At 41.6% G+C, this 12,931-nt stretch overlaps 1 long non-coding RNA gene across 1 annotated transcript; it reads right to left on the bottom strand.

The window, feature by feature from the left end:
* Positions 1 to 377: 377 nt before the first annotated feature.
* On the bottom strand, positions 378 to 5,758 carry LOC310795859. Its single transcript, XR_014553653.1, has 3 exons — positions 5,678 to 5,758; positions 3,739 to 3,789; positions 378 to 752 (listed from the first exon to the last, which is right to left on the bottom strand). It is a non-coding gene; the product is annotated as an uncharacterized lncRNA (long non-coding RNA).
* Between the last annotated feature and the right edge of the window lie 7,173 nt (positions 5,759 to 12,931).

Below are 12,931 nucleotides of genomic sequence, written 5' to 3' on the forward strand. Positions count from 1 at the left end.
AACACCCTCAGATATCTCCAGAGACAAGGCGCACAGCTCAGTGATGAACACTTGAGCGTGCTGCAGAGTGCTGAGGGATGGAGGAGCACTGATCCACTCATCAAACAGAAGTTTGTCCAGGGCTGCCAGGATGTCCCCCACCTGGTCAGCTGCCAGTTGAGTGATACTGAGCTCTGGAACTGGGATGTTACATTTTGATGAGAGGATTTCCAGAAGCTCATCACTGTCACTGCCTGAGTCATAGTTTGCCTCAAACTCATTCAGATGGCTTTTGAGAACATGCTTGGACTTGTGTTCCTCTGAAATGCTGCTCTGCTCTTGCATCTCATTCTGCTCTTTGGCTTGTCTTTGTGACTCTTGTAGTCTTTGACTCAGTTCTTGTCTCTTCTTCTCTAAGGCCTCTTTTGCCCTTTGCTCTTCTCTTCTTCTCTCTTCCTCTTCTCTTCTTCTCTCTTCCTCTCTCCGTCTCTCCTCCTCTCTTCTCCTCTCCTCTTCTCTTCTCGTCTCCTCCTCTCTCCTCCTGTTATAGCAATACTTACACTCGTACTTAGACCCGACCTGCTTGTAGTATTCACCTCCATTGTACTTGGATAATTTCCTCAACGGAAAACTTTCAATAAATTCCATTGGAGGCAGGACTTTATTACACTTGTAGCATCTCAGTCTGTTGTCTATTTTTGATTCCGTTTTCCCCATCTTTGAAGAATTCTTCAGCAGCTATAGGCATTGAATTTCATGTGCAACCTGTTTTCCTGAAAGATAAAACATATATATACGTTTTAATTATTTTATAACTACCAACTAATTTTATTTATTCTTATTTTATTTCTCCTTTATTTAACCAGTCCCATTGAGATCGAAATCTTTTTCAAGGGAGCCCTGGGACAACTCCTCCTACTGTTTTGATAGTTGGCAGCTAGAAAATTTGAGTATTATTATGTAGGCTAAGTAACCATTTTAATTTTAATATAACATTTTCAGGATTGCTTTTCTTAATTAGATTTACATTAGGTCTACTTTGTGTGTTTTGAAATGCCCCTGGTTGTGACGAGGCTTTCAGAACAGAAATGTAAATGTGCTCTGAGTTTGCATGGGGTAGAGGGACGTTTGCACAAGGTAGTGCGCTACAGCGCTAGCTACAGCTAGCATTAGCTACAACACTACAGTAGCTCAAGGTTATGAATATAACCCTGGTTTTATAACAAGGTGAGGGCAGTCCTCACATATGGGGGGGATCTGGGTCTCCCAGATATCTAGAAGAACTACTTTATCTCTACAGTACGTCAGGCTGAAGGACTGGGGGGTGGGCCTATAGGCATGAGGGGACGGAAGCCCCCCAGGTCAAAAAGCCTAGTCTGGCGAGGACTTCCCTCTCCTTGTTATAAAACGGGGGTTATATTCATTACCTTGAGTTTTATCCGGGCTTCAGGGAGTCCTCACATATGGGAATATCATCTTCCGTAGTGTCCAGACTGCTTATTGCACACACACCGAGAGGAGGTGACAGGTTCCTAACTGTGGTCCCAAAACGCTCGTGCCAGACACGGGGCTGAGACATCCAGACTGTAGAACCGGACAAAGGAGAGAGGTGAGGGCCAGCTCGCTGCCCTGCAGATGTCCTGGAGAACCACTCCTCTAAAGAGGGCCCAGGATGAGGACATCTCACGAGTAGAGCGCACACGGAGCCCCAAGGGAGGCTGTGCGCTTTGGCTCGTGTACCCCAAGTTGACAGCCTCCACAATCCAATGTGAGAGGCGTCTATTAGGTATGGGCTTGCCCAGACAAGGATAAGCCCAGGAGACAAACAGCTGATCGCCCTTCCTGAGGTACCTAGTTTTGTCCATAGATGTGCAGGGCACAGACAGGGCATAAACACAGAGCCTGCTGTTCTCCAGCAAAGGCTTCTAGAGTGATGGGGGAACAAGCACCCATAACCTGAGGCATGAAGGCTGGGTTAGGGATCATAGTCAGAGAAGAGAGAAGCCAGCACTCCAAATGTCTTTTCAAATATTTAATTCATTCCTCAAACCTGGGCAGCAGCAACGAACGTTTCAGTCAAAAGACCTTCCTCAGCGTTGTGCTGTGTCAGGCAAAAAAGACGGCTATCGTGAATCCAGAAGGCCTCCCTTTGCAATAAGGCTCGGTGTCTGTCGCCCTAATAAATAAATGTTTTATTTATTAATTGTACTTCCGGCATGATTGTATTTAGCCGTCTTTTTTGCCAGACACAGCACAACGCTGAGGAAGGTCTTTTGACTGAAACGTCCGTTGCTGCTGCCCAGGTTTGAGGAACTAATTAAATATTTGAAAATACATTTGGAGTGCTGGCTTCTCTCTTCTCTGGAACTCTTTGCTTGCCCTGCACCCAGTGAGTTTTTAATCCATTTTGAGTGTGCTCGCGCCCCGTGTTTTTCTAGGGATCATAGTCACCCTCACATCCTCTGGGGCAAACTGAGTGCACGAGAGATGGATGCAGAGAGCTTGTAGATCGCTGACTCTCCAGCTGAGGCCAAGGTCAGGAACAACAGCACTGTCTTGAGAGACAGGTGCTTCAGGCTTTCCTCCTGTAATGGGTCAAAGGGAGGGCCTTTCAGCCCCTGTAGAACTATTGCCAAATTCCAAGAAGGCACCAGGTTCCTGGGAATAGGGAGACTCCGTGATAGAGAATGGAATTCCTTAACCATTCTACATCCGCTAAATGTATATATAACAGCTGATAGCCGCGGATGTAGAATGGTTAAGGAATTCCATTCTCTATCACTCCGTCAACCCTTTGACATCAAAGGGTCATGTCAAAGCACATCCGGGGGACTTCCAGGGTCTACTCTGTAGCCGGTATGTAGGCTAGCATGTTGATATTTATCTGATTTTGAGATTATGGACGATGTATTGGAATTTGATGGCCGCCCGTATGGAATAACGTCATATGGATTACAAACCGAGCAGCGGGGGAACAGGAGCCTGTGCCTATGGTTCATTCTAGATCCTTTTCACTCCAGAACGTTTTAGCCCCATGTTTCTGTAAATAAGCCTGAAAAGTCAGCTGGGTTCTATTGTAAAGTCAGGGTTAGCCCACTTTGCTTACACCTTGGACTTAGCTCTTGATCTGAATACACATGAACAAACAGCGTATAATGTCAAGATCAAAGTTCAAACAGTGTCTGATATCAGAGTCTGTATGTCTTATTTATTTATTTATGTATTTATTATTATTATTATTATTATTATTATTTATTTATTAATTATTTCTTTGGCATTGTTGAATTATCTTGTTATTTTTGTTACATGTTTTGTTTGATTGTCTTGATATAATACTTTTGTCATTGAGGGTCCCCTTGAAAAAGAGATGGTACATCTCAAGGGTTATATGCCTAATAAAGAATTTCCAATATGGCTGTTGCAGAGAAATCAAGAAGCAGTTTTATTTTACATAATATCAAACGGTGAAATGTACGTCATATACTGTGAACTAAAGAGCAGTCTGCTATGATCAAAACAGCATTCAAAACATTACAACTAATTTAAATGTTCAGGACATGTTTAGGATGTAAAGATTAACACCCAAACACTGATGTGTTCATGATCACAAAGTGTTTTCAACCGAAACACTGAATTTGACCCTCCTAATCACAGAGGCTTATTAGGTTAGGTATGATTCTCTTGTTAAATCAGTCAACAGTAAACGTTGACGGGTTGAAGAATAATACACTATAAACTGTAAAGTGTTTCCTACTATACCTTGTCGTAGAAATAGTCTGCCGCCACACTAGGATGTTAATGGGTTGATACCTGAGAGAGAGAGAGAGAGAGAGATTATCAACAGTTTCAGGGAAGAACACAGACTAATTACTGTAGTAGGCTAGCTGTAGGATAGAAATCTGGAACACCTTCACCTTCCTATTCCTGAGTGCTATCAAACCTCTAAGAAGTTCATCTTCCTCCTTAGGGACTGTATGGTATTTATCAGAGGGGGGGTGGGGGTATGGTGTGGGGGTGACTTTGTTTTTGTTTTTTTCCTTGACCCTCCCCAGAGCTACAAATATTTTTCCATGACCTTCCCTGAGTGACTGGACTGGAGGAAGATGCATGACCCTCCCCTCTGCAATAAATATCCATATTCTATTATATTCACACCAACAGTAGGTAGGAGAAAATAAAAAAGCAAATGCTGATCTTTTCCAACCATTAGGCTACATTTAATAGCACCGCAATAGCCCTCTCCACTTCCCTCATCGGGGAGTGAGAGAGAGAGTGAGAGAGAGAGAGAGAGAGAGATGGGGCATACTGTCGGCCTATAACATTACTACCCAGCTCAACTTGACTGCCTCATCTCCTAATAATAGCCAGTAACCTAGGCCTACTGCAAAAGGTAGCTATGTTGAAAATTCTATGTCTGGTTTTGTCACAAGTACAGCTGAAGTCCCTCTCGCCATCAAGCAGACAGTGACGGAAGCATGTGTCTTTATGCACCAAGGGGAAAATGACGAATGCTGGCAGAAAAAAAATCACAATTCTCTCATTAATTATTGGACTAAATTGGTCGGATTCAATGTATATACATTAATAAAATAGCTGATAAAGAAAATGTGTACTGGTGGAACGAAATTCAACTTCAAAGATCACTCAGCACGGCTGTCAGTACGCTGCGTAATTGCGATGCAGCAGCCACGCATCAGAGATGCAGGAGAGAGAGCCCGAAAAGGAATAAGCATACCGTCCATAACAACATAGCATGAAAGCTGAAAAACATTTTTGGCAGTCACACACACACACACACACACACACACACACACACACACACACACACACACCATTGTATTTGAGCCACGGCAACATTAATTGCACACTTTTTATAATGTCCTAGGTCTAATGACAGTTTTTTTTTTGGTCGGGCTGAGTCGGTCTCGGGCTGAGTGTTATATGTGACAACGGCGGGCGAGTTGAGCCCGGTCCACGTCTCAAGCGGGTTGGGTTGGGTCGGGTTTCCTTTTTATATATTTTATTCTATGTGAGTAAATAGGTTTACATTAGCAAATTGTGCAGTAATTTGGAAATAATAAAGCACATGAAATCAGAAATTACACCTGTTCATGTTTGATCATGCGTAATATCTGTGTAACGCTACAATGGCTTCTTTGTTGCTGTTAGCACAAAATATAATATAATGTAATATAATATAATATAATATAATATAATATAATATAATATAATATATAATAGAACCAGTCTGAACTGAATCGGAACAGGAATGTTCTTGTTTGTGGGACACTTTATCTGTCTAGACTAATTGTCAGACAATCCCTTTTTTATTATCTTGTCTGCCCAGCAACATAATTTAACCACATCAAAATGTCTTGTATGTAACTTACTTGTTATCTGCAGTGACCCCAGTCTGCTCAATATTCATCTATGTGTTCCAGAATACTTCAATCAAGCCATGATCCAGCCTATCACAAAAAAACTACATGTATCCTTGACCCTCTCTCTTACGTAGCCTAACTATCAACCTGTTTCCAAGCTGTCATTCATTTCCAAAGTCCTAGAAAAGTGATTTCTAGAGAACTCCTAGAGGTGCTGCAACTAAACAACCAATCAAGTTCAAGTTTATTTAAAGTTATTTGAATTTGAGTTTAAAGTTAAGATGAATATATCTGCTAAAAGTGATGGTGAAACTCACCTGTTTCTGTGCTGTGGTCTTGCATGGTAGAGTGTAGAGCAGAGATGTGTGTCGACTCAAAAGCAGGTGAGTATCTGGTCTGAGGCAGCGGTGTGTGTGTCTCAGAGTTAAGAGCTGCTTTTATACCTCTACTGCCTTGGACACGCCCAGTGACACAGCAGCAGGACTCTGGATGTAATGAGATACTACTTTGCATCCAATAGATTTGGTGCATGTGTAATTTAGCTTTGGGCAGCAGTGTGATATAGCCATATACTGTATGGACATATGAGCTGGTCTTGCAAGTACTTCTGCTGCTACTACTGCTACCACTCCCACTACTACTACTATTACTACTACTACTAGTACTGCTTGGAAACCGTCAGGTCACCGGATCTCAACCAAACTTTGTTTTCTTGTGCACATACCAAGTCTGAACTATCTGACATATACCCCCCAAGTCACCGGAAGCTTGGACCCCGCATCGCCGCTTGCGGCTATATTTATCATTATCATTATCATTATCATTATTAGGGGTTCAAGCAAATGAACCAAATGTTTGTCCGATTTTCAAGCAAGTTTCTGGCCAGCGCACGCAGAGTGGAGCCTTTGGGTGGGACTCAGCCAAGAAATGCGGACTGGATTGGAACATGCTCCAGCTTAAACCTTGATGTGTTTATTTGTGCTTATACAAGATAATGGTCGGTGGTTCGATCCCCGGCTCCTCCAGTCCACATGTCGAAGTGTCCTTGGGCAAGTCACTGAACCCCAAAATTGCTCCCGATGGCTGTGCCAGCACCCTGCGTGGCAGCTTACCGCCTTCGGTGTGTGAATGGGTGAATAGGCACATTGTAAAGCGCTTTGGATAAAAGTGCTATATAAATGCAGTCCATTTACCATAACCGCTGTGAAACTATTAGAAAACGAGATGACTGTGTCAACCACAACTTCTACTTCAAGTTGTTTTCGCACGCCACGGTGACAAGGCGAGGTCTACTTCAAGTTGTTTTTAAGTTTAAGTTGTATTTAAAACTGACAGCTATATAACTGACAGCAGTAAAAGCTATGAGAATAATGAAGAATAAAGATTGTGATTACCGATTGATCATGACAATCTTGTGCCAACGCCTGAACAGTGTGTCATTAAAACTGACAGCTGCCTTGATCAGAGGGCATGCCAGCAGGGGCGGTTCTAGGCCTTTTTTTGGTGGGCTTTAGCCCACCCAAAAATAGTCTCAGCCCACCCAAAAAAATAGAGGCAATTTTTTTTATTTTTTTTTCCCTCTCCAAATCCATGGTGGTCATTAGTAGCAGTTTCTGACTACACTCAATGCGCTGTGTGCGTGTCCCCCCCCCCCCCCTCTATGTTCTTAGGGTGGGCTGAGACCAAAATTTAGGGGGGTTCAGCCCACCCGAAAAGTTTCTAGAACCGCGGCTGCGCAGGCGCTCCCTCCTCCATCTATCTGCCTAATCCCACATCACTTCACACAGGTCACACACACAGTACAGCAGCGAAGTGGTCCTCCGCAGTCCACACAATCGTTCTCCCCACTCATGATCAATGAAACTGTGAGGTGAGCATTGAGCAGTCAGAGTCGTTAGTAGTTACTTAATTAGCGCATATTGATATGCAAATTAGCGCATAACGTTGTTTCGTAGGCTAAACAAAAGAATTGTCGCTGTGCCTGCCAGACAAACAGGTGGACTGGAGGAAGGTAGGTAGGCTACCATGGCACCAGCCAGCCATGTCATGCTAGCTCGCAGTAAAGCGGGTGTAAATGGATGCAATGTTTTTTGAGAAACATATGGGCATAAGTGACAAACATATTTTCAAACGGGTCCCTTGTTATCTGAATGAAATTAAGCCCTTCAGAATCGTAATAGTCAGTGTTTCCCATACACTGATCTATTTGTGGTGGTACACCCTACATAGATTTTGACCCCCACAAATACTGCCACATATTAATTTCAACTAGTTGACTGCAAACTCCTGCTTTAGTGCTTACAGTATATTATTATCTTGTCAGAATATTATTCCAGCCAATAAGTTAGGAAGTTCCCTTTTGATTTAATTTTACTTTTGTTTTGCCTACAAAGCAAAATGTTACTTTACTTGAAACTCCCCTGAAGTGATTTTGGAATTATTTATGCAAGCATAATTCTACCATATAGTAACCTGTATGCAGAATAGTAGTAGTAGTAGTAGTAGTAGTAGTTTATCTGTCATTGCATAAGAATTTACACAACGAAATTCCAGGCTCCCCATCGTGCAACCATTCAGTACAATACAATCACAATCACCAATTAAATAACAATTCACCAAAGCAATTCACCAGGCGCCACAGTATATAGACACAGACTATTAATAGTAGCAGCAGTATGATAAATAGTTTATAGTAATAATAAAGTCTGTGATAAATGGCAATAGTATAATAATTATAGTATGGCATACATAATTATTTAATAATTATTTAATAGTTTGAGGTATGGTAATAATATAATAATATAGTTCATGATAATAGCAGCAGTGTGATAATCTATAGTATCTAATAATAATGACAGTGGTATGATAATTTACAGTATATAATAATAATGACGGTGAGGAACAGATGAGTGTTTATTTGGAAAGTGATTTGTTGAGTAGTGTGACGGCCTTTGGGTAAAAAGAGTTCTGGAGTCTGGATGTGCGTGTTTTGAGTGATCTGTATCGCCTACCGGAAGGAAGGAGGGTGAACAGGTGATGACCGGGGTGAGTAGTGTCTTTGAGAATGTTTTTAGTCCTGTTAAGGCAGCGGGTGTTGTATGTGTCGACAAGGGTGGGAAGTTGTGTCCTGATTATTTTTCCTGCTGTTTTGATGATGTTGTGGAGTGGTTTACTGTCCTGAGCTGTGCAACTGCCGTACCAGGCAGTGAAGGCATATGTGAGCACGCTCTCCACTGCACACCTGTAAAAAGACATGAGTAAATCCATTCTTATGTGTGTCTTTTTCAATAGTCTGAGGAAGTACAGTCTTTTTTGTGCTTTCTTTGTTGTTGTTGCTGTGTGTTGTGTCCAGGTGGCGTCCTCCCTATATAGTATATATATAGGGAAACAATTATTTTTTCATCGCTGTAAAACCACAGCGAAGAAAGAAGATATTGATGTGTGTAGTTCTTCATAGATCTAGTCTCTTCATTTTGATCTCAAAGTGCGCCAGTTTGATCCATTTTTACTTGAAACTGTACAAAATTTTCAAACACACAAAGTTGTCACTCAACTATCATGTTGACTGTGATGTCATCAGGTAGTTGTGCTGTAGTCATTTAAGATGTAGTGACCTAAGAGGTCACCTGGAAGTGATGTCACTCCGGCAGTTGTGTGTGTGTTGAATGCATTTGCATTTGCTCAACTGTGATGTTTTGGGGGGGTCACAGCTCAAAAAGATTGAGAACCACTGATCTACAGGATCATCTAACAGCATGCTGCCTATGGGGTTTGTATGAAACAGTGTTGCATTGTTGCATTGGATCATGTCAAAGGGACGAAGCTCTTTTGTCTGTTCTCACGTAGGAACAAATAAAAAGTGACAAAGATGCAGTGATATTTAATTGGCATCTGGGCCATGACAGGTCCTTGGCAGATTAAACAAAGACAACACACAAACTTAACAGTGGCAGGAATCTTCAGGTGGTACTCCCACACGAAACCCTTTCAGCTGCCAGCTGGCTGCCATAGCAAAGAACTGAACTGTTACAGCATAAGGTGCACTGCTTCTGGAATGTGACAGAAGTGTCAGTGACAGCCATTAAGAACAATATTATCTCTATCAGGCATGGAGCAGAGGCTAAAACAGAAACTAAACTTTTTGGGCGATATTGTTATGATAAGTCATAGAAAACATCACAGTAACAGGGAAAATTAAAATGTTTCGGGGCATTTTGGATAATTTCCAGTTCAAATTTAGCAATTGCGATAGCATTTTTATTTATTCAGGGACCAGGAGGCAATTTGATGTTTCACATGCTTGTGCAGTGTAGGCTCACTCTCCTCAATAAAAACAAATCACACCCGGGTGTTGAAGTTCAGAGAGTATGAGTGTACTCTCTGAAAATACCTTGAAAGTGTTATCATTTATATGGTCCCCCCTCAGTTGACTTTATAGCATTGTCTGATTTTTCTTTCCGACCAAATGTACAGTAGAGCACATTTCAATTGAAAACTCTCCTCCTTGTACTACCGTGGCTCCTTTTTCCTCTGATAGCCTGCTGGAACCTCCTGTAATTGGTCAGAAAATCCGAACCATCCCAAAAATATGTTCACGCTACAAATGAACCGAATCATGGTCCAGTTTGATCCGGACAGAGACATCCACCTCTCTTCATCGGACCAAGATTCGGCTGTTTGCGAGAGGTTGGATTGGAGGGTGGTTTTGTATCAAAATGGAAAGTCCGGACCAAACAAGGTAGATGTGCAAGTGCAAGCCCCCTAACAGTGATGTTATTCCTAATTAAGGTCAGGCCTGGCCTCATGCAGAATCTTAGCTGCTGAGAATGAGTGATGCCAAGCAGAGTAGGGATAGTGTGTGTGTGTGTGTGTGTGTGCGTTTTGTGTGTGGTTGTTTTCTTTCCTGTCAAACAAGTTTTTTTGTTTTCTTTTCTCTTATTTCCTCAGACATTTTGTCTTTCCTGTAAAAACAAGGGGCGTGTCTCTTTAAATGCAGGCTACATGATTGCCTGGCACTGGCACTCTTGAGTGCCTTTTAAACATGTTATCTGGATCATGTCCAGCTAGAGAGAACAGGATATTTTCAGGTTTTGCCTTTCTAAACATAAGGGGTCTTTGTTAAGAAACAACTGGATATGAGCCGTTTTTTCTGCCAGTGGGCGGGGGGGGGCGGCGCGGTAGCATGTATCAAACACAAGAAATGTGATAGGAAACAGCTTTAGCTATGAGGCAGTCAAAATAGTGGTCACACTGTCGTCAGTCACTGTGGGTGACAAGTGGCAACTAGTCATATCTGACTTTTAAATGTATTTCTCCCCCACAAAAGTTTGATAGCCATGTTTCCTAAATAAACGTTTTGAATCCATTTATTTCTCTATAGTCCATTCTTTATAGCCTCTATAGTCGTAGTCGATCTTATTTATTCCAGTGTTGTCATTAAGAGGCTGATTTCGCAGCAAGAATATTTAATTGGTCGGCACGTCGTTCTCAGTAAAGGACGCTTTCGTTATTGAAACAGACAACCTGCATGCTCCTACTGTAGCCTATCTATCTGCATTTGCAGAAACTCATGAACCCATATCTTCTGGACATTGCCTTGATGAAAAAACAACGTAGCGTTAGCTAAAAGTAATAAGTGCGACAACTTCTCCCACAAACGTTAGGCTTTTTCTGACATGCAAGCAAGCAGCGCAGCAGCTCCCTCCTGATGCACTGGACCTGGCTGCCTGCAACTGCAGTCAAGCCAGCCCTCACCTCGGAAAGCACGGTCATTCTAGCCCCCACTTAACAATTCAAGCCGTTTTTGCAACACTTGAGGAAACCGTGAGTTTGCTCGTTGATATAAGCGATTGCCCGAACGATTCATTAATTAATAAACTAGCGAACGTGAAGTGAGTCACGAAGAGCCAATACGGATTCCACTGCATGTTAAGAAGTGGCTTTGTTTGTCCCTGTGGTTACAGGCAGACGTGCTTCAGAAATACACAGAAATGATCAGAAATAGGGTAACACTTTACAATAACGTACACAAATACTATAGTAGTTGTCATTAACTAATAGCCAGTTAATGAGTAGCTAATGAAAAATTTGGCATTAGTCAATCACTAGTTAATCATAGTTAATGAGTAGGTAGTCATTAGTTAATGATTAGTATCTAATTTCCTGAGTAGAGTAGTTAATCATTACCTAATGATTACTAAATGTCAGCTCGTGAATAGAGTAGTTAATCATTACTTAATGATTCCAAAATGTCAGTGCGTGAATGTATTAGTTAATCATTAGTTAATCATTAGTTAATCTTTTTGTGTACCCTATTGTAAAGTGGTGCATCATACTCAGTAGTTTATGAATACTGAATCATTACCTGTCCATTAGTTACTCTTTTCGCACCCTAATATAAAGTGAAATGTATCCTTATCAAATACACACTCCCTCCAGGTGAGATTTGAACCCTGAACCCCAAGATTGTTAAAGTGTACAAAGCTGCTATTATGTGTCGTCTGTATCTGTTTTAAAAACGCTTATGTGAACTATTGCACTTTGCCCAAGACAAATTTCCCTCGGGACAATAAAGTATATCTCATCTCATCATCTCAAGATGAAGAAGAAGAAGAGTGAATCTGATAAATTGATTAAGTTTCTTCATAGATCTAGTCTCTTCATTTTGATCTCAACGTGCACCAGATTGATACATTTTTACTTTAAAATGTAAAAAAAAATCTCCAGGGGGACTGTGGTCCACCACCATATACATTCTTTGGGGGCTGAGCCCACCCAAAGGTGTCATCCTAAAACCGCCCCTGCGTGCCAGCATGGGCTGTAGTGCGTGGGTCGGAGTTCCCACACAGCCTGTCCCAAATGTTTGGCATATATTCCCCTGTCACTGTGTCACACTAAAGGTTAGGGTGAGGCGTGGCACTGTGCCACACTAAAGGTTAGGGTGAGGAGTGGCACTGTGCCACACTAAAGGTTAGGGTGTTAGGTATGATGAAAGAGAAAAAAAAAAATCCATATAATTTTCCCTAATGCCCTAAGGCAAGCTATTAAATTCTCACACACACACACACACACACACACACACACACACACACACACACACACACACACACACACACACACACACACACACACTTTGCGACCAGCGGTTTTCTGAAATGAGAGATGGCATGCAATATCTAACATGAATGAATGAAGCAGATAGTAAACAAAAGCCTGTCTTAGTTTAAAGCCATCAATGCACATAGTGTTAGATTTAGCTGATAGAAGTTATCAATGCACAGTTAGATTTAGCTGATAGAAGTTATCAATGCACATAGTTAGATTTAGCTGATAGAAGTAATCAATGCACAGTTAGATTTAGCTGCTAGAAGTGATCAATGCACAGTTAGATTTAGCTGATAGAAGTTATCAATGCACATAGTTAGATTTAGCTGCTAAGTTATCAATGCACAGTTAGATTTAGCTGCTAGAAGTTATCAATGCACAGTTAGATTTAGCTGATAGAAGTTATCAATGCACAGTTAGATTTAGCTGATAGAAGTTATCAATGCACAGTGTTAGATTTAGCTGAT

This window comes from Poromitra crassiceps (assembly GCF_964638095.1).
Source record: "Poromitra crassiceps genome assembly, chromosome: 21".
NCBI lineage: Eukaryota > Metazoa > Chordata > Actinopteri > Beryciformes > Melamphaidae > Poromitra > Poromitra crassiceps.